The sequence below is a fragment of the Rattus norvegicus genome, chromosome 6 (genome assembly GCF_021556685.1).
Source record: "Rattus norvegicus strain SHRSP/BbbUtx chromosome 6, alternate assembly SHRSP_T2T, whole genome shotgun sequence".
NCBI classification, from domain to species: domain Eukaryota; kingdom Metazoa; phylum Chordata; class Mammalia; order Rodentia; family Muridae; genus Rattus; species Rattus norvegicus.
Genome location: NC_141539.1, coordinates 91,630,350 through 91,653,611, shown reverse-complemented (window position 1 = coordinate 91,653,611; position 23,262 = coordinate 91,630,350). Strand labels below are relative to the sequence as shown.

The 23,262-nt window shown below is 35.7% G+C and overlaps 1 protein-coding gene across 3 annotated transcripts in view; it reads left to right on the top strand.

The window, feature by feature from the left end:
* Mdga2 (MAM domain containing glycosylphosphatidylinositol anchor 2) overlaps positions 1–23,262 on the top strand; it is an 862,524-nt gene that overhangs the window by 257,540 nt on the left and 581,722 nt on the right.

Here is a 23,262-nt window from a genome sequence, read left to right as displayed (position 1 = left end):
TCCAAGAAAACTATGAACCAAAATATTTCTGTGAAATTCTTATCTCAAATAATATTGATAATAGAAGGACTGTATAACCATATTTTTGCACTCAATATTATGTTAGACTGGTCAACTTTCTTTGATGATTACATTTGCCAATCCCTTTGTTAATGTAATCTCATTATATGTGCATGTCAAATATAGAATTAAGTTTTGTCATGAGCATAGGCAACTGATTTTTCTCTAAGTGAATGACTTGCTTAATATTGTACTTCTTCAAAATGAAGTATAATTATTTAGATATGTAACTGTCTCCCTTTATTTTAATCTCCCCTAAATCTCTTTGATCCTTCAAAGGACATGGAGTAAATATTATTCTACATTTGATATCCAAAATTCCTAATTGCTTAGAGTCTAATAGTATGAAAACTTTTGGGAAATAATTCCTTCACAGTAATGTGAGTATTGTGATAACGTTTCTGGCCTCGTGATTTTCCTGTTCCTCTCACACTAGTTATACCTAGTTTTGTTTTGTTTTTTAAATTGGAGATTATAAAGTATGTGGTAGTAACATTAATAAACAATATTTAAAAATATTCTCTTAATGAAACCATTTCTATGGATTGAATTGGTATGTCCCTTCAAAATATATATGTTGAAATATCAATCATTCATTGTAATGGTGCTAAGGTACTAAATTTGTTAGTAGTAATCAGGTCATAAGGGTTAAAACCTCACAAATGCTATTAATAAGGTGATAAATGATACTTGTTTGCCCTTTCTGTTCTATGAGGGCACAAAACGGGCACTGTCTATAATAGAGATAGCGGGCTCTGTATGACACTGCATACTATCTGGGCACCTCCATCTTGTAACTTCAAAGCCTATAAACACTAACAATTTAGAATTTAAATATCTATTTCTTATAAGCCATAAATCAATTCTACTTTATAAAGTAGTTCAAAGAATCTAAGGTAGGAAACTTGTTATCTATTTTGGAGTGTCTTTAAAAAAAATTCTAAAAACCTAGGAGTATTTCAGAACTGGGTGAACTTGAATGGGAGAATTTTTCAAAATAAGCTATAAGAAAAAAGTTGCTTTTCTGTGACTACAACACTAAAAGGGATTCTGGAGTAAGTCAAAGACAATAGAAGGGTGTAGTGAGAAACTCAGCTGTCTCGGAAAATACATGTGTCATCAAGATCACGATATAAGAGAAATGTGGACAAAACTAGCCTTTCTGATGAAAACCTAGACCAGATGAAGAGCATCTTATTAAAGAGCGGGGAAAGGCCCTACGTATCTCCATAAGAACTTAGAAAGAGATTCACACAGCCTTGTGGTTTGGAGAAAGCAGAACATATAGGAGATGAACTGCTATATAGACCAAGTATCTAGAAAGAAATGAAAGGTAGTATGCTCTGATCTTAAAAGTTTGCTTACAAACATGTGAAAAGCAAAATTAGAGATGGACATTTTTAATCAAAAAAGCAGTAGAACATTTGAAAATGGGAGAATTTATGAATCTATGAGCATAGATTACTGATGCTCATAAAATGAGAAATTAGATTCCAAAATAAATAAAGGTGTGGCTAAGTAAGAAAATGTATAGAGCCTGAAATAGGGTCTCCAAATGATTTCAAGTCTCTACTCAGTGCATTCCTCTGCAGTGTATTTTGTCTCCCTCACTCCATTGGGACCATATGAAGTGTAGAACATGGGAGCCATCATGAAACCCGCATGCTGGCACTATTCTGAAATGCTCAGTTTTTGCCCTGGGAGAATATGGCAGCAAGTGGATACTACAGTGGGAGTTTGAAAAAAAAACTAGTACAATTGTTAAGGGAAAAGTGAGTACATCTAAGCTGGAATTTTGAATCATCTTAGTCTCGTATCAAAGAAGCCATGCTGTTCCTAGTTCCAGGGTGCCAGAGTTTGGATGTAAAATCCCATAAAGCACTTTATTGATTGGGTTCATTTACATGATCCTGAGAAACTACAAGGCTGAGGTTTCCTCACTGTAGGACTCAAAACCTCCATATGCATGTCAAACTGAATCCCTATACTATAGCCTCCAGAATAATGAGAGGTCTTCTTCAATTTCTTTCCTCAGTGTCTTGAAGTTCTTATTGTACAAATCTTTTACTTGCTTGGTTAAAGTCACACCGAGGTACTTTATATTATTTGGGTCTACTATGAAGGGTGTCATTTCCCTAATTTCTTTCTAGGCTTGTTTCTCTTTTGTGTAGAGGAAGGCTACTGATTTATTTGAGTTAATTTTATACCCAGCCACTTTGCTGAAGTTGTTTATCAGCTTTAGTAGTTCTCTGGTGGAACTTTTGGGATCACTTAAATATACTATTATATTATCTGCAAATAGTGATATTTTGACTTCTTCTTTTCCGATCTGTATCCCCTTGACCTCCTTTTGTTGTCTGATTACTCTGGCTAGAACTTCAAGAACTATATTGAATAAGTAGGGAGAGAGTGGGCAGCCTTGTCTAGTCCCTGATTTTAGTGGGATTGCTTCAAGTTTCTCTCCATTTAGTTTAATGTTAGCAACTGGTTTGCTGTATATAGCTTTTACTATGTTTACGTATGGACCTTGAATTCCAATTCTTTCCAGGACTTTTATAATGAAGGGGTGTTGAGTTTTGTCAAATGCTTTCTCAGCATCTAATGAAATGATCATGTGGTTTTGTTCTTTCAGTTTGTTTATATAATGGATCACGTTGATGGGAGAAATCATTTTTATTTTATTGAAATCCCCTGATTTATAATATATTACTATATGCCTTGAGTGCGCTATATTACAATGTGCACAAGATTCTTTCCTTCTTAATGGTTTTATTTATTTACATCCCAAATGTTGTCTACTTCTTCCAGGTCTTTCCCTCCCAGAATTCCCCACCAGATCCCCTACCCCCTTGCTTTTGAGAGGGTACCATCACCACCCCTCATGTACAAAAGTTCCTATAATGTTAACAGTTTAAAGACTTCTGGAATAAAATGAAAACTTTTCCAAATTAAAATCTGCGATGAATTTAAAACCAAATATTTAATCTTTCTTAGTATTTTGAGTATAAGCTTTGCTGTACTGAGGTATAATTGTATTTACTCTGTATATAAGATATATTTTAAAGAAGATATGACAATGTTTAAGAAAGTGGCTCCCTTGACATAGTACTTGCCATGCAGAAATGAAGGCTGAACCTCAGTTTGAGTATTTGTATGTCTGTGACAATGCTGGACTCCGCAGTTTGGGTCTAGAAGATGAGAACTCTGAACAGAAGTTCTCAACCTGTGGGTCACAACCCCTATAGAGCTTCCATATCAGATATTTTGCATACCAGATATTTACAATATGATTCATAACAGCAGCAAAATTATAGTTATGAGATAGAAACTAATGATTTATGATTTGAGGTTACCACAGTGTGAGGAACTTTATTAAAGTGTTAAAGAATTAAGAACGTTGAGAACCACTAACTCTGTAAGAATAGTAATTGAATAGATTGGACTTATTTGGTAACCATTGTAGTAGAATTATAATCTTCAAGTTGGGTGAGAGACACTACCTCTCAATATAAGTTAGAGAGCTGTTGAGGAAGATCTCTCACACTAATCTCTGTCCTTCACACGTATACATATATATAGACACAGACAAAAGGTGCAGTGTCTAATTTGTTTATAACACATGATGGTGCTGTTTATGGCTGTGAGAGAAAGATGGTCACTAGTTTTGTCATTTAGAAAGCTACAGTGTTTGATCTGAGTATTTTCATAATATATTTTCAACCATAAGCATATGCTAAATTATCTGATTTGTCTCTAGTTTAACTCCCTAAATAGAGTTCGACATGTCAGATAGCAACATTAGTTGATTAGTTCTGAATGAAGTCGTCCCAGTGGAAAACACTCAAAATCATAAGTAATTATATACAACTATTTATATACTCAAGCAAAGATTGTTTGAAAATTATTTCTTTGTTATGTGTTTTATTTGCAATGGAATTAAATTTGATTTTTGCAATCCTATTAAAGAGGGAAATTGGATCACTTTTATGATTATTCTTTCACTTGCTTTTATGTCTTTTCACTATCTACTTTGTCACATCTAAAGTTTTGAGTCTTTTTTCCATGTTGTGAATTGAAATCAGTACAAAATTTCATAAATCTTAGTGACATCCCAGTGTTTGATGTGCTGCAATGTGTACAAATGAAACCTGAAACAAGGATGGTATTTTGAAAACTCCAACCTCAGTAAATCATATATATGTATATATATATATATATATATATATATATATGTGTGTGTGTGTGTGTGTGTGTGTGTATGATTTTTTATATTTTGTAATTTTACTTGAGTATATACTTGAGTATATAATTTTACTTGTATATATTTTACATATATATTTTTTACATTTTGTAATTTTACTTGAGTTAAATCATTAAGAATACATCTGGATTAATTTTCATTGTCTTTTGCATGTGTTATATGTGTTCATATTCCCTCCAAACTCATAAATAAAGAAATTTGTTGCAAAACATTCATCTGTAACTCAACAAGGAAACTAATTCCATTGACAGCTAACATTGGTATAAGCACTATTTTATACTAGTTTATAATTGTATATTTATTAACCCAATACTATAATTCTATAATACTATAATTCTCTTAACTAGGTAATTAAGTTATAGTTCTAACATGTAGTATTGGAAAGATTCAATTATAACGTAAAGATCATATAACTTGTAACGGATGAGTATTTGATTATAATAAGGTGCTATTTGTTCCAGGCCTGTGCTTGAAGCTACATATTTTTTAGACTCACAGAGATGAATTTTCATCTATGTACATCTGGCTACCACTCTGCAACTATCATGTCAAGTTACAGCAGGATTTTTTCTAACTAGTCCACTGTGCCTCACTCTTCATTTCCAATATGACCTTTCATTTGCTCTCTCTATTGTACACCTTAAGAGATGTTATCCTCCATTTTCTATACAATTGTATAATCTACAAATTCAAGTTATAGAATGCCATTGTTGCATCCTTTAATTTACTTTTGTTTGTTTGTATATGTTTACATCATAAAACTACCACCTCCCTGCCCCCCTCACAGAGCCCATCTCCCTTCCCCTCTTCCCTTTTACTCTGAGTGTGTGAGACCCTCCTGGTTATCACCCAACCTGGCACATCAAGTACCTGAAGGATTAGGTACCTCCTCTTTCACTAAGGCCAGACAAGGCGACCCTGTTGGAGCATGGATTTCACATCATGCTACAGCTTTATGGGCAGTCATCCACTCCAGTTGCCCCCAACCTCTTTCACCTAGGCAGCTGCAGATTTCTACTCATTCTCCTGGATCTGTGGCCCTCTCTCTTGTCTCTCCTCAAACCTATTCCTGCCTTTTCCCCATTCTCCTCCCCCTCCCCTCTCCTAACCAGTTCCCTGCTTCCCTCTGCCCTTACGATTATTTTATTCCATCTTTTAAGTGAAATTCAAGTATCATTGCTGGGGCCTTCATTCTTGTCTAACCTCTTTTGGTCTGTGGAGTTTATTATGGGTCTCTGATACTTTATTGTTAATATCTACTTATCAGTTAGTTCATACCATGCATGTCTTCTTGGATCTGGGTTACCTTAGTGGGGATATTTTCTAGTTCCACTCATTTGCCTGCAAAATTCATGTTCTTGTTTTAATAGCTGAATAGTACTCCATTCTGTAAATGAACTATATTTTCTGTATTCATTCTTCTGTTGAGGGACATCTAGATAGCTTCCAGTTTCTGGCTATTTATGAAGAAGGCTTCTATAAATATAATGGAGTACTTGTCCTTGTGGTATGGTTGAGCATCATTTAGGTATATGCCCAGGAGTGATATAGTTGGATCTTCAGATAGAAATATTGCTACCTTTCTGAGAAAAACAGCAGATTGCTTTTCAGAGTGTTTGCAAAGTTTGCAACCGCACCACCAGTGGAAGAGTGTTCCACTTTCTTCACGTCCTCACCAGCATTTGCTGTTGTTTGAGTTTTGGATCTTAGACATTTTGATTGGTGGAAGATAGACTCTCGGAGTCGTTTTGCTTTTCACCTCCCTGATAACCCAGGACTTTGAATATGACTTTAATTGCTACTCAGACATTTGAGACTCTTCTGCTGTTTAGCTCTGTACCTCATTTTTAATTGGGTTATTGGTTTGTTTGCATCTCCCTTCTTAAGTTCTTGATATATTTTGGATGTAGGGTTAGTGAAGGTCTTTTCCCAATCTGTAAGCTACCATTTGGCCTTATCAGCCCTGTCTTTTGCCATATAGAAGCTTTTCAGTTTTATGAGGTCCAATTTATTAATAGTTGATCTTAGAGACTGAGTCATTGGTGTTCTATTCAGAAAAAAATTTTCTCCTGTACCAATGCATTCAAGGCTATTTACCACTTTCTCTTCTATTAGATTCAGTGTATAGAGTTTTATGTTGAGGTCCTTGATTCACTTGGACTTGAGTTTTGGGCAGGGTCATAAAAAATGGATCTACTTGCCTTCTTTTACAAACAGACATCCAGTTTGACCAGCACCATATGTTAAAGATGCTTGCCCTTATCCATCATATGGTTTTCACTTCTTTATCTGACATCAAGTGTCCACAGGTATCTCTGTTTATTATGGAGTCTTTGATTGAATTCCTTTGATCAATCTGTTTCTGTGCCAATACCTTGTGGTTTTCATTAATATTATAGCTTGAGATCAGGAATGATGATTCCTCCAGAAATTCATTGTTCAGGATGGCTTTAGCTCTCCTGGGTTTTTACACATGAACTTGAGAATTATTCTTTCAAGGTCTGTAATGAATTCTGTTGGAATGCCAACAAACCAGAGCTTCCAGGGAATAAAAAACTACGCAAAGACTATACATGGACTGACCCAGGGCTCCAACTACATATGCAGCAGAGGATGGCCTTGTTGGGCAGCAGTGGAAGCTGAAGCCCTTGGTCCTGCCAAGGTTGGACTCCCAGTGCAGGGGAATGCAGAGGTTGGTGGTAAGGGGGTGGTGGTGGTGGTGGTGAACATCCTTATGGGAGAGGGGAAGAAGAAGATAAGGACAGGAAACTGGGAGAGGGAATAACATTTGAAATGTAAAAAAAAGAAATATATTCAATAAAAAATGATGATTCAATATATACCAGAAATTAAAAAACAAAAACAAAAAAGAAACACCCAATTGTTTTGGAATTTTGATGGGAATTGCACCAAATCTATAGATTGTTTTTAGTAAGATGACTATTTTTCCTATTATGATATGGCACTCACCCATGAGCATGGGGGAATCTTTCTTTCTTCTGATATATTCTTTAATTTCTTTTTCAGGAACTTTAAGTTCTAGTGATAAAAAACCTTTCATTTGCTTGATTAGAGTTACTCCAACATATTTTATATAATTTGTAGGTATTTTGAAGACTGTTGTTTGCTAATTTCTTTCTGAGATCACGTATCGTTTGTATAAAAGAGGGCCACTGATTTTTTACTTAATTTTATATCCAGCTTCTTTGCTGAAGTCGTTTATTAGGTATAGGAGTTCTCTAGTAGAATTTTGGGGGATTTTTATGTATACCATCACCTAATCCTTGAATGATGATACCTTGATTTCTTTCTTTGCAATTTATATCCATTTGATCTCCTTTTGTTGTTTTATTGCTTTATTTAGGGCTTCAAGCCCTATATTAAATAGTTAGAGGGAGATTGTGGGCAGCCTTGTCATATTCCTAATATTAGTAGGATTGCTTCATGTTTTTCTCTATTTAATTTGATATTGGCCATTAGCTTGCTATTTATTGCTTATATTGTGATTATGTATGTACCTTGAACCCCTGATCTCTAAGACAATTAACATGAAGACACTGTATTTTTTCAAAGCCTTTTTAGCTTCTAATAAGATGATTATGTGATATGTTTATTGAGTGCATTACATTGATGACATTTCATATATTGAACGATCCCTGAATTCCTGGGATGAAGCTTGCTTGATTGTGAATGAGACTTTTGATGTGTTCTTGGATTTCATTCTCAAGAATTTTTTTAAATGGGTTTTCTTTTTTTTTATGTTTTTTCCCATCTTTATTAAATTGGTTATTCCTTATTTACATTTCAATTGTTATTCCCTTTCCCGGTTTCCAGGCCAACATCCCCCAAAACCTTCCCATCCCCCTCCCCTTCTAGATGGGTGTTCCCCTCCCCATCCATCCCGTATTACTACCCTCCCCCCAACAATCCCGTTCACTGTGGGTTCAGTCTTGGCAGGACCAAGGTCTTCCCCCTTCAACTGGTGCCCTTACTAGGCTATTCATTGCCTATATATGCAGTTGGAGCCCAGGGTCAGTCCATGTATAGTCTTTGGCTTAGTCCCTGGAAGCGCTGCATATACAGCCACCAAACTAGATAAGATGGATGAAGGAAAGAAGTGCAGTCTGACATGAACCAGATGTAGATCTCTCCTGAGAGACACAGCCAGAACATGGCAAATACATAGGCAAATGCCAGCAGTAAACCATGGAACTGAGAACGGACCCCCGTTGAAGGATTCAGAGAAAGGACTGAAAGAACTTGAAGGGGCTTGAGACCCTATATGAACAACATTCTCAAGAATTTTATTGAGCATTATTGTATAGATGTTAATAAGTGAATTTAGTCTAAAGCTCTCTTTCTTTGTTGAATCTTTATGTAGCTTAGGTAGTAGGGTGAATATGGCCTCATAGAATAAATTATGTAGTGTTCCTTTTGTTTCTATATTAAGGTGTAGTTTGATGATTATTGGAATTTGGTCTTTGAAAGTTTGGTAGAATTGTACACTAAAACCTGGGCTTTATTGTGGGAGACTTAATGACTCCTATTTCCTTAACAGTTTTGGGACTCTTTAGATTGTTTATGGGATCTTGATTTCATTTTGGCAAGTGGCATCTGTCCAGGAAATTATTCATTTTATTTAAAGCCTATAAAGTTAAAAATTCTAAATGAAATGAATTTTCCAAAAGAACTTGCTTCTGGTTTTGTTGATTCTTTGTATTGTCTCTTTGCTTCTAATTGATTTCATCTCTAACTATTTTTTGCTTTCCACTCCTCATGGGTGTGTTTGCTTCTATTTGTTCTAGAGTCTCCAGGTGTGCGCTAAAGTTACTAGTATGAGATTTCTCTAATGTCTTTACGAAGGCACTTTGTGCTATAATTTTTCCTCTTAGCACTGTTTTCACTGTGTCTCATGAGTTTGGTTATGGTATGTTGTCACCCTTCATTGAATTCTTGAAAGTTTTTAGTTTCTTTCTTTATTTCTTCCCTGATAGAGTGATCATTGAATAGAGAATTGGTTGCTGTTTCTGCTGTGACTGAAGTTCAGCTTTAATCCATCATGATCTGATAAGCTTCATGAGGGTATTTCTCACATATGTTGAGACTTACTTTATTGACAACTATATCGTTGGAGAAGGACCAGATAGATGGATAAACCAACAAGATAGATGGATCAACTGTCAAAGGCTATGTTCATGTCAAAAAATTTCCTTAATTTTAAAAATAGGGAATAGATTATTTTTTCATACTTTAAATACAGACCACTGTTTTGCTCTCTCCCATCAACCTAGATCCCCACCACCTTCCCTCTCCCCCAGAACTACTCTCTTTACATTTCTCTTCAAAAAAGAACAGACCTCCATGAAGCAACAACCAAACATTAGCAAACAAGATACAATAAGACACCGCAATAGCCCTTATATCAAGCCTTGACAAAGCAAACCAAAGGAGGAAAAGCATAGAGTACAGTACTTAGGCAATATGTCATTTTGATAACATGGAAGATTGAAGTAAATTTTTTCCTTCCCCTTGAATGCTTATATATCTCTAATCTTATATTGTTCCTTCATTATATTAATAATTTCATAAATTATGTTTATTTGCATCTAGAAACTTTCAGTTTGTACTTAGTTAGATTGTAGAAATACTGATGAGTACATTTTCTTTCTTAATTAAAAAATTGCTGGCCATTTTTATAATGATTATATTATATATAATTATAAATAAAAATGTAATATATGTTTATAGATCATCTTTATGATTTACAGGTATTTTTGAAGATCTATTACAGTCCTTACCTTAGAAAGTATGCCAATTTATTCTGGAGTTCCTTCAGCTTTGTTGTAGAAATAATTTTCAGTCTTTGTGCCAGAGCCATTGAGAATGTTGACAACACCTTCTTTACTCTTCCATATCTGTTTTTTTTAAGTAATTTCTGTCAGTCTTGTTATTTTTGAAATAGGAAAGTCATATCATTGACTTGAATTCAGAAATTTGAACAATGAATGGAATACATGCTATAATAAGGAATTAATAATGATTTTTAAATATATTTGTAAAAATACAGTTACCAATCTTAGAAACTCACTAATCCCATGTTAACTGATCCATAAAAACCCAAGTAATTTAAGATTGCCCTTTCCTTGATGCTTAATGTTTCCTCTCATTCAAGTAGTTTGTAGCTGAATGGAAACTTTAAAAAAAAATTTTATTAGATATATTTCTTTACTTACATTTCAAACATATTCCCCTTCCGGGTTTCCTGTCCATAAGCCCCCTTTCCCTCCACTTCTCTCCCCTCCCCCTCCCCCTATGGGTATTCACCCTTTACATCAACCTTATTGCTCCCCCATATTGCCCTGCACTGGGAGTACAACCTTGGCAGGATCAAGGGCTTCCCCTTCCCCTGGTGCCCCAACAAGGCTATTCTCTGCTACATATGCAGTTGGAGCCCTGGGTCAGTCCACGTATAGTCTTTCGGTAGTGGTTTAATCCCTAGAAGCTCTGGTTGGTTGGCATTGTTGTTTTTATGGGGTTGCAAGCTCCTTCAACTCTTTCAATCCTTCCTCTAATTCCCCCCAAGGGAGTTCTACTCTTAGTTCGGTGGTTTGCTGCTAGCATTGACCTCTGTATTGGACATACTCTGGATGTATCTCTCAGGAGAGATCTATATCCGGTCCCTTTCAGCATGCATTTTTTAGCTTCATCAATCTTATCTAGTTTTGGTGGCTGTATATATATATATATATATATATGGGCCACATGTGTGTCAGGTTCTGAATGGCCATTCCTTGAGTCCCTGCTCTAAACTTTGCTTTCATATCCCCTCCTATGGATATTTTCCCCCTTTTAAGGAGTGGGAGCTTCCGCATTTTGGTCGTCCTTCTTGAGATTCCTGTGGTCTGTGGATTGCATCTTGGGTAATTCAAGCTTTTTTGGCTAATATCCACTTATCAATGAGTGCATACCAAATCTGTTTTTCTGGGATTGAGTAACCTCACTGAAGATGATATTTTCTAGTTCATTCCATTTGCCTATGAATTTCATGAAGTCATTGTTTTTTTATAGCTGAGTAGTACTCCATTGTGTAGATGTACCACATTTAAAGTTGGATTTTCTGGCTTGTAATAATAGTTATTTTGAAGCACTGAATTATCTCTCAGATGCTAATCAGATATATGGAAAATAGCTCACATGACTTTAAAATACTTCAACAATACATTTTCTGCACTGATAATGTTTCAGTGGAAAGTCTTAAGAAGTTTCAATGAGGGGTTGGGGATTTAGCTCAGTGGTAGAACGCTTGCCTAGGAAGCGCAAGGCCCTGGGTTCGGTCCCCAGTTCTGAAAAAAGAACCAAAAAATAAAAATAAAAAAAAAATAAAAGAAGTTTCAATGAGATGTTGGTTATATTTAAAGTCACATTAATGAATTATCAAACTATTTCTTTATTACAATGTATTCAATGAGACATTGACTAAAGTCATTGACTTTTTCATTAGGATAAATGTAAAGGTATTCAACCAAAGACCATTTCCACTTTAAAATTGCACGAGCAACCTGTGGTTGATGCACATACATAGATAAAATTCAGGATCTTCAGGGATTCTGTGTGGGAGAAGGTACAAGTTGATTTGGTGATAATATCACATCCTTGGTTGGCACTGTGGACACTTTTTCTATTTCATTCTACCTTCTTCCTCTTCTACTCTAGTGCCAAGAGAGTTAGAACAGTTATGTAGGAGCTGGAGAAATTGTGTAGTGGTTAAGAGCAACTATTGCTCCAAAACAGGATATGAGTTGAGAATTTACAACCTATTGTACCTCCAGCTTAAAATGATACAGCAGCATCTTATGGACTCTATGCACACTGGATTCAGTTGATGCCCATACAAGACAAGCAAGCACATATTCAAAACAAAGTAAATATTAATATATTACATATGTGTATAGGTATATTCACATATATACTTTTCAGTGAAGTCATATATTCAGAAATTCAAACAATGAATGGAATGCATGATACAGCAGAGAATTAATAATGATCATTTAAACTTAATTTTGCTAAAATATAGTTCTCAATCTTAGAAATTCAGAAGTATGTGCATGTAATGCTCACAAAGTTATGTTGTGTGTATTTGGCACTTTATTAAACATCTTGCTATGGCCAAAAACCTGGTTAGGAACCTAAACTTAAAGAGCCATGCTATAATATAAATTGAAAAGTTAAACTCATTGATTTGACAGAGCTAAAATACTGTTGGCTGTGTCTTGTCCCCCTTTGTACTAATTGGCACTGCCATTTTCTTATCTATATTTTTGAAAGTATTTCAAGCTAAGAGTTTTTATTTCTGTTGATATATATTTCTAGCTTTTGATCAAGTGGGTGTTTTGCTTTATAGTTTTCTTTTTAATTTAAGATCTTTGATATGTTTTCAGAGTTGTGGTGAATATTAAGTGATGGATGGCCAGAGTTAAGATGGTTAGATTTTTACCATTTCTATCTTGTATATTTAGCTATCATTTTCCTACCAGACATGGATATGAATGGCTTTACTTCTGTCTGTGAATGTGCTCAGGGTCGTAGATTATTCTAGAAAGTTACAACCCAAGCACATAAGACAGTGTGGTTTCTTCCTTTGTTTACATTCCCAATGACATCATGTACTTAAGAATACGCAGAAGGCTTTGCAGTATTTCGTTTTCTAACTACGAAAATCATTTCAATGTAGAAAAGCAAACTTTTGTTATTTATATTACAATTATCCTTACATAACTATGTACTGACTTTCTTTCTCATTTCCACCTACATATACCCTTTTCTGGGTTCTCTTGTTCCTGGAATTCATCTGCTTTTCTCCCTTCATAAGCTATGAAGTAACTCTGTCTATAGGAAGCATTTTGTTTCCATGCTCAAGAAAGATTCAGTTACAGAGTTATTAAGTTTTATAGTACTCTACCAAGCAAGTTTAAATAATATTTGAGCTGCAGATGATATGTTTGACATAGTTTAAAGCTTGTTTAACAATGTTGAATTTGGACTATGTGTTAAATTCTCAAAAGTAAAATCAGTCTTAAACATCTTTTATTTCTAATATTTTCATTGATGTTTGTTGGCATTATGAAGACAGATGTTGATGAACTGTATAAATAAACTAGTTAAGTATTTAAACCAAGTTTAACCAGCATAACCTATTAAATTTGCCTTTAAGAAAACATGATAAAAAGCAATAAATTGTATCTATGTGCATCTATCTCTATATCTATATATATGTATATATCTGTTTTCATAAAAATGGGAATTGAAAAATTCTTTTCCCCTAAAAAGGCATCTTTCTTCTGACTCTCATTCTTTTGCTCTCTTTTTATCAATATTGAAAGTTCAAAGTATGTATGTACCTGATTCACAATTAGTGTAAATGAATACGAATGACATGCCATTCTTGAATGGAATCATTTTTTCCCTTACTACCAATATGTTTAAAAGCAAATTGAATGTGAAAAAGGGTATATATATATATATATATATATATATATATATATATATATATATATATATGAAGAAAACATAAACAGCAAAATCAGCTTAGAACATTGAAGGTGAGGCCAAACTCTATGTAGAGTTTGAGAGGGCAGATACATCAGATTAAAGGGAGCAAGGGTAACTGGAAAAGGAAAAAGAAAATAGAGAGATGCTGAAAAGATAAAGGGGAAAATATAATCAAAGTGTGTCAAATGTATGCATAAAAATGATATAATATTGTTTACTTTGCACAATTGAACCATGTTAATAAAACTGGGGAGGGAAGATATACATGGCACCTTTGACATATGTACACTAGCATTTTCACTTGTAAGTGTTAGATTATTTCATCACTTTCTTCTATGAACCCAGAAAATGAAAGTATATTTCATGTTCACTTTGCCTCTTTTGATGGTAAATGGTTAGAGCTATTGCTATTATGGTTAATTCATAGTCACATCTTCTATACTTTTAATAATTGAATACAAAATGGTCCTTGCATAGAAGCAGACAACATCTCTAACTTAGTAGCAAATATCCCTTGGCTTTTGTCATTTTTACATATGAGGAAAGATATCAGGAATGTGGAAAGATATAGCTTTAGGGACAGTCTTGTAAAAGAAAGACTTGTGAAACAAAATGGAACTGATGTCCACCATGCATAGCATTGAGTGAAAGCTGGTTCCTGCACAGAATTCACAGACTTAAGACCATTTCACTTTGTTCTTAGTAATAAGTAAAAATCATATGGCTCACTACATAAAACATTTGGATTATTCTAGACTATTTATAACCCCATATACTGGAAGATAGGGACATTTTATAATGTAAAAGCAACATCAAGGTGGCCTCTTCTACTGATCGTCTTTCCACATATTTGACATCTTCTTCCCACTGGAAACAGAACTCAGGACATTGTGAGTCTGAGTTTCTCATCTAGGTGTCATTTAGTTTCTTGCTGTGCCATAAAAATTTACACTTCTTAGCAACCTAAAGTGGCCCTACCATCTAGATAAGAAGCAGATATGACAATGAGTAGATTTTCCTTGGCCTCACCTGATGGAAATATGCCATCCCTTTTCTCAGATTTCAGTTTTCAGTTCAGAAAACAAAACTTAATGAGTACCTAGTAATCCAGACCTATTGATAAAGGGTTGGGAGTTCATCTGGAATATTATTATAACTAAGTAAAACTATCTTGTAGTACTCTATTTTTTTTTCTGTGTACTAAGACAATAGTGTTTGTATGTCAAAAATCAAAGGAAAGCAAAAGGTAATTTAGGGAAATTTTGCATCTCTAAATATCTTCAGTTAGGATGTATTGCTACAAAATTAGGAGGTGTAATTACTCAAAACAAGATATAAGAGTACATCTTATGTCCAATGTAACCCAGAAGGTTCACTCATTCATGAATATTTGCTCTCTTTCCATCTGGCAAATAAAACTAATAGAGATACTGAGAAAAAGTGGACGAATTATCTTTTTTAAAATTTTTATTATATATTTCTTTACTTACATTTCAAAGGTTATTCACCTTCCTGGTTTCCTGTCCATAAGCCCCCATTCCCTCCTCTCCCCCTCCCCCATACGGGAATTCCGCTTATACACCCACCTTATTGCCCTCCCCCATATTTCCCTGCACTGGGGGTCAATCCACTCTTGGCAAGACCAAGGGCTTTCCCCTCCACTGGTGCCCCAACAAGGCTATTCTCTGCTACATATGCAGTTGGAGCCCTGGGTCAGTCCATGTATAGTCTTTCAGTAGTGGTTTAGTCCTTGGAAGCTCTGGTTGCTTGACATTGTTGTTTTTATGGGGTTGCAAGCTCCTTCAACTCTTTCATTCCTTCCTCTAATTTCCCGCAAGGGGGTCCTATTTTCAGTTTGGTGGTTTGCTGCTAACATTGACCTCTGTATTGTACATGCTCTGGATGTGTCTTTCAGGAGAGATCTATATCCAGTCACTTTATGCATGCATTTTTTAGCTTCATCAATCTTATCTAGTTTTGGTGGCTGTATATATATGGAACACATGTGTGTCAGGTTCTGAATGGCCATTCCTTGAGTCCCTGCTCTAAACTTTGCTTCCATATCCCCTCCTATGAATATTTTCCCCCTTTTAAGAAGGAGTGGGAAAATCTGCATTTTGGTCATCCTTCTTCTTGAAATTTCTGTGGTCTGTGGATTGCATCTTGCGTAATTTGAGCTTTTTGGCTAATATCCACTTATCAATGAGTGCATACCAAGTGTGTTTTTCTGTGTTTGAGTAACCTCACTCAGGACGATAATTTCTAGTTCATTCCACTTGCCTATGAATTTCATGAAGTCATTGTTTTTGATAGCTGAGTAGTACTCCATTGTGTAGATATACCACATTGTCTTTATCTATTCCTCTGTTGAAGGGCATCTGGGTCCTTTCCAGCTTCTGGTTATTATAAATAAGGCTGCTATGAAAATAGTGGAGCATGTGTCTTTGTTGTATGCTGGAGCATCTTTTGGGTATATGTCCGAGAGAAGTATAGCTGGGTCCTCAATTAGTGGAATGTCCAATTTTCTGAGGATCTTCCAGACTGATTTCCAGAGTGGTTGTACCAGTTTGCAATCCCACCAACAATGGAGAAGTGTTCCTCTTTCTCCACATCCTTGCGAGCATCTGCTGTCACCTGAGGTTTTTATCTTAGCCATTCTGACTGGTGGGAGGTGGAATCTCAGGGTTGTTTTGATTTGCATTTCCCTGATGACTTAAGATGTTTAACATTTCGGTGCTTTTAAGTCCTTCGATAATCCTCAGATGAGAATGTTTTGTTTAGCTCTGTACCCCATTTTTAATAGGGTGATCTGGCTCTCTGAAGTCTAACTTCTTGAGTTCTTTGTATATTTTGGTTATTACCCTCTATCAGATGTAGGATTGGTAAAGATCTTTTCCCAATCTGTTGGTAGTTGTTTTGTCCTAATGACAGTGTCTTTTGCTTTACAAAAGCTTTGCAGTTTTATGAGGTCCCAGTTGTCGATTCTTGATCTTAGAGCATAACCCACTGGTGTTTTGTTCAGGAAATTTTCCCCAGTGCCCTTGTGTTGGAGACTTTTCCCACTTTTTCTTCTATTAGTTTGAGTGTATCTGGTTTGATGTGGAGGTCTTTGATCCACTTGGACTTAAGCTTTGTACATGGTGATAAGAATGGATCAACTTTCATTCTTCTGCATGCTGACCTCCAGTTGAACCAGCACCATTTGTTGAAAATGCTATCTTTCTTCCATTGGATGGCTTGAGCTCCTTTGTAAAAGATATAGTGTGTATGGGTGTGTGGATTTATTTCCAGGTTTCAATTCTGTTCCACAGATCAACCATCCTGTCTCTGTACCAATACCATACAGTCTTTATGACTATTTCTCTGCAATACTGCTTGAAATCAGGGATGCTGATTCCCCTAGAAGTTTTTTTATTGTTGATTATAGTTTTCGCTATCCTGGGTTTTTTGTTATTGCAAATTAATTTGCAATTTTTTCTTTCTATCTCTATAAAGAATTGAGTAGAAATTTTGATGGGGATAGCATTGAATCTGTAGATTGCTTTGGCAAAATGGCCATCTTTACTATATTAATCCTGCCAATCCATGAGCATGAGAGATCTTTCCATATTCTGAGATCTTCCTCTATTTCTTTCTTCAGAGACTTGAAGTTCTTGTCATACAGTCTCTCTGATTGCTCTGGCTCAGACTTCAAGAGCTATATTGAATAAGAAGAGAGAAAGTGGGCAGCCTTGTCGAGTCCCTGATTTTAGTGGGATTCCTTCAAGTTTCTCTCCATTTATTTTAATGTTAGCTACTGGTTTGCTCTATATGGCTTTTACTATGTTTAGATATGGGCCTTGAATTCCTGGTTTTTCCAGGACCTTTATCATGAAGGGGTGTTGAATTGTCAAATGCTTTCTCAGCATCTAATGAAATGACCATGTGGTTCTTATCTTTGAGTTTGTTCATAGTGTGAATTACATTGATGGATTTTTGTATATTAAACCATCCCTGCTTCCCTGAGATGAAGCGTGCTTTATCGTGATGGATGATCATTTTGATGTGTTCCTGGATTCGTTTTCAAGAATTTCACGTTGAAGGAATCAGAGAAAGAACTGGAAGAGCTTGAAGGGGTTCGAGACCCCATATGTACAACAATGCCAAGCAACCAGAGCTTCCAGGGACTAAGCCACTACCTAAAGACTATACATGGACTGACCCTGGACTCTGACCTCATAGGTAGCAATGAATATCCTAGTAAGAGCACCAGTGGAAGGGGAAGCCCTCGGTCCTGCTAAGACTGAACCCCCAGTGAACTAGACTGTTGGGGGGAGGGGGACAATGGGGGAGGGTGGGGAGGGGAACACCGATAAGAAAGGGGAGGGGGGAGGGGGATGTTTGCCCGGAAACTGGGAAAGGGAATAACACTCGAAATGTATATAAGAAATACTCAAGTTAATAATAAAAAAAAAAAGAATTTCACTGAGTATTTTTGCACCAATATTCATAAGGGAAATTGGTCTGAAGTTCTCTTTCTTTGTTGGGTCATTAAGTGGTTTTGGTATAAGAGTAATTATAGCTTCATAGAAGGAGTTTGGTAGTGCTCTGTCTGGTTCAATTTTGGGGAATAATTTGGACAGTATTGTTATGAGGTCTTCTATGAAGGTCTGATAGAATTCAGTACTGAAACCATCTCGACCTGGGCTCTTTTTGGTTGGGAGACTTTTAATAACTGCTTCTATTCCTTTAGGAGTTATGGAGTTGTTTAGATGATTTATTTGTTCCTGGTTTAACTTTGGTACCCAGTATCCATCTAGAAAATTGTCCATTTCCTCCAGATTTTCCAGTTTTGTTGAATATAGGCTTTTGTAGTAGGATCTGATGATTTTTTAAATTTCTTCAGATTCTGTTGTTATAACTCCCTTTTCATTTCTGATTTTCTTAATTTGGACACATTATCTGTGTCCTCTGGTTAGTCTGGCTAAGGGTTAATCTATCTTGTTGATTTTCTCAAAGAACCAGCTTCTGCTTTTGTTTATTCTTTCTATGGTCCTTTTCGTTTCTACTTGGTTGATTTCAGCTCTGACTTTGATTCTTTCCTGCCTTCTACTCCTCCTGGGTTTATTTCTTTTTTTTTTGTTCTAGAGCTTTAAGGTGTGCTATCAAGCTGCTGACATATGCTCTCTCTTGCTTCTTTCTGCAGGCACTCAGAGCTATGAGTTTTCCTCTTATTACCGCTTTCGTTGTGTTCCATAATTTGGGGAATGCTGTATCTTCATTTTCATTAAATTCTAAGAAGTCTTTAATTTCTTTCTTTATTTCTTCCTTGACCAAGTTGTCATTGAGTAGAGCATTGTTCAACTTCCATGAATATGTGGGCTTTCTGTCATTATTTTTGTTATTGAAGACCAGTCTTAGTGTGTGGTGATCTGATAGGATGCATGGGATTATTTCTATATTCCTGTATCTGTTGAGGCCTGTTTTGTGACTGATTATATGGTCAATTTTGGAGAAGGTTTCATGAGCTGCTAAGAAGAAGGTATATCCTTTTGTTTTAAGATGAATGTTCTATAAATATCATTAAATCCAATTAGTTCATAACTTCTGTTAGTTTCTCTATGTCTTTGTTTAATTTCTGTTTCCATGATCTGTCCAGTGATGACAGTGTGGTGTTGAATTCTCCTACTATTATCATATGAGAAGCAATGTGTGCTTTGAACTTTAGTAAGGTTTCTTTTATGAATGTAGGTGACCTTGCATTTGGAGCATAGATATTTAGAATTGAGAGTTCATCTTGGTGGATTTTTCCTTTGATGACTATGAAGTGTCTTTCCTTATCTTTTTTTAATGACTCTTGGTTGAAAGTCAATTTTATTTGATTTTAGAATGGCAACTACAGCTTGTTTCTTCGGCCATTTGCTTGGAAAATTGTTTTCCAGCCATTTATTTTGATGTAGTGTCTGTCTTTGTCTCTGAGGTGTGTTTCCTGCATGCTTCAAAATGCTGGGTCCTCTTTACCTATCCAGTCTGTTATTCTATGTCTTTTTATTGGGTAATTGAGTCCGTTGATGTTGAGTGATATTAAGGAACAGTCGCTTCCTGTTAGTTTCATTGTTAGAGGTGAAATTATGTTTGTTTGTCTCTCTTTTAGTTTCATTGCAAGGAAATTATATTCTTGCTTTCTGTACAGTGTAGTTTCTCTCCTTGTTTTGGAGTTTTCCATCTATTATCCTTTGTAGGACTGGATTTGTAGAAAGATATTGCATAAATTTGGTTTTGTCATGGAATATTTTGGTTTCTCCATCTATGTTAATTGAAAGTTTTGGTGGATACAGTAACCTGAGCTGGCATTTGTGTTCTCTTAGGGTCTGTATTTCATCTGTCCAGGATCTTCTGGCTTTCATAGTCTCTGGTGGGAAATCTGGTATAATTCTTATAGGTCTGCCCTTATATATCTCTTGACCATTTTCCCTTACAGCTTTTAATATTATTTCTTTGTTTTGTGCATTTGCTGTTTTAAATATTATGTGACAGGAGGAATTTCTCTTTTGGTCCAATCTATTTAGAGTTCTGTATGCTTTTTGTGTGTTTATGGGTATCTCTTTCTTTAGGTTAGGGAAATTTTCTTCTCTGATTTTGTTGAAGATATTTACTGGTCCTTTGAACTGGGAGTCTTCACTTTCTTCAAGACCTATTATCCTTAGGTTTGATCTTCTCATTGTGTCCTGGATTTCCTGTATGTTTTTGGCTAGGAGCTTTTTGCGTTTTACATTATCTTTGACAGTTGTGTCGATGCTTTCTATGGTATCTTCTGCCCCTGAGATTCTCTCTTCTATCTCTTGTATTCTGTTGGTGATGCTTATGTCTACAGCTCCTTGTCTCTTGCTTTGGTTTTCTATATCCAGGGTTGTCTTCATTTGTGCTTTCTTTATTGTTTCTATTTCCATTTTCAATTCCTTCACCTGTTTGGTTGTGTTTTCCTGTAATTCTTTCAGTGATTTTTGTGTTTTCTCTCTAAGGGCTTGTACTTGTTTACTTCTGCTTTCCTACATTTCTCTAAGATGGTTCTTTATGTCTTTCTTAAAGTCCTCCATCATTAACAAAAAATGTGATTTCAAATTTAAACCTTGCTTTTTCTGGTGCGTTTGGATATCCAGCATTTTCTTTGATGGGAGACCTGGGCTCTGATGATGCCAAGTAGTCTTGGTTTCTGTTCATTATGTTCTTGAGCTTGCCTCTAGCCATTGGGTTATCTCTGATGTTTGCTTGTCTTGCTGTTTCTTGGAGTGACTTGGCCCTGCTGTAGGCCTCTGTGTCAGCACTCCTGTAGAACTGTTTTCCTGTTTTCTTTCAGCTTTTCCTGAGAACAGGTGCTCTACTCTCAGCTGTGGCAGCACTCCTCGAAATTGTTTTCCAGCTCTAGGCGAGGGCAGGAATCAAAGGGTCCTGCCCCTGATTGCTCATGTAGGTCCTTGCACCCCTTGTACAATATGCAATTCCCTCTTGGGTCTGGACTGTGGGCAAAGGTATTCTTCTCTGACTTCTCAGGAGTATCCCAACTTCTGAGGTTCCAGCTCTCTCCCCCATGGGATTTGGGTGCAGGGAGCTGCTCAACTGGGTCAGTTTGGTCCTGGGCACAGACCAGAACCACAGGTATTTGTGGCTGTCTGTTCCTATATCCCTTTGTCCAGAGGCACTGTGAAGTTTTCGCTTGGACCGGGGATTTGTGTTGAGATGTGCAGAGGTGGCAGTCTGTCCTGTGGCGTCGGGATGTCTGCATTTCTGGGTGGTCCACTCTCTTCTCCACGGGCTTTGGCTGCAGGGAACTGTGGGATCCAATTATCTTGTTATGTTTTTTTTTAATCTTTCTATCTGTCATTTTAATTGGTATGGGAAAGAAATTGAGAAAAAATATATAAAGAGGAGGAATGTCATGATTTCTTCTTGTTCCAATACTTTCTTGGAAAATTATGTTTCTCAGACATTTCATTGTCTTTATTCCTATCATTACTACTAAATGCTTCTGCATAACAAAATATCCCAAATTTCTGGTAGCACATTGTAAACTTTTGGTGATATATCAGGTATGAAAACTGTTTATTATTTACATGATTTTGTTATTTAAAGCTGCTTCATTTTTGTTAGCTTGATAAAATATAATATTTTATTCAAAATTATTTCTGAGTTTCTTTCCAAAACTTGATGTCAATTTATTATTCTGCCAGTCCATTGAAACTGTTTTTATTTGTATTAGTTCTTGGAACTAAGCATTTACTGTAGTATTCCTCCCAGCATTATCTGTTATGAAGCCATGTGCATAGAATTTCTACCTAAAGAAATAAGAAAAAAATCAATGTTATGTATCTAGGCTTTGAAATTTTTACTTTGCATGGTATTTCTCCTCACATTGAGAGTTATTTGAAAGAAAAACCTAAAGTAATATTTTTTCTGTTCTTGACTGCCTGCCTTCTTTCAAATATCAACTCTGAAAGTGCTTTTTCTAATGTTGAGCCATGCATGGACATAGATAATATTTGGAAAGATTCTTTGTAGAGGTGAATGTGTTGATTGAATTTAAGATTGCTTCATGTGTCATTTATACTCTGGTAGTTCAAGCTCTATAAATGTTCCCTGTATGGTCTTCATGCTCCATGCACATAGAAGATTATGCATAATTATGTGACAAAAGGCACAGATTCTAAAAATAGAGCATGCAACTGTCAAAGTGATTTTGCTTTTCAAAATTCAAGAAAGGTATTAGGAAGACTATGAAATTGGACAGACGTTTGCACCTGCCAAGTCGAGTACGTAGCTGTTGTGTTGGCCTTGATAGGCTCATTTCTTCTACCATCAAGAGTAGTAACAGTACTTAATATTCCTACTTCACTTATCTTCAAGGAACATGCAGATCATAAAAGTCATGGCAGGAAAGGGAAGTAAATGATTAATTCTCAGACATTTTTGAAAACAGCATGAAGCTATCTTTTTAATGCCTAAGACTTATGGAATTCATAGATATGAAAGAATATTATGTTTTGGCACTAATGCATCAGAGTTATGCTAATCACAGTACGGCCACATGAAAACAAATGAAATAAGAACATACATTATGTTTTACTTAGGAATTCAATTAATAAATGGAAGGTAAAGAGAACATCATACTTCTATGATATAAAGACATTTTAATTACGTCGTTGCCTTTATAAAGCTGCATTAAAGTATGCTCATCATTTATTATTTGATATAAATAGAATATATGTATGAATCAGAGATGTGTAAAAGAAAATGCTTTATGAGGTATTGCTTGAGAACCCTGATTTGTTAATTATTGCGATGAACATCATCTCTTTTCTTTCTACACTTATGTTTCGAGATTTTCAAACATCTTATTTGTGGTTGTTGTTTGAAAC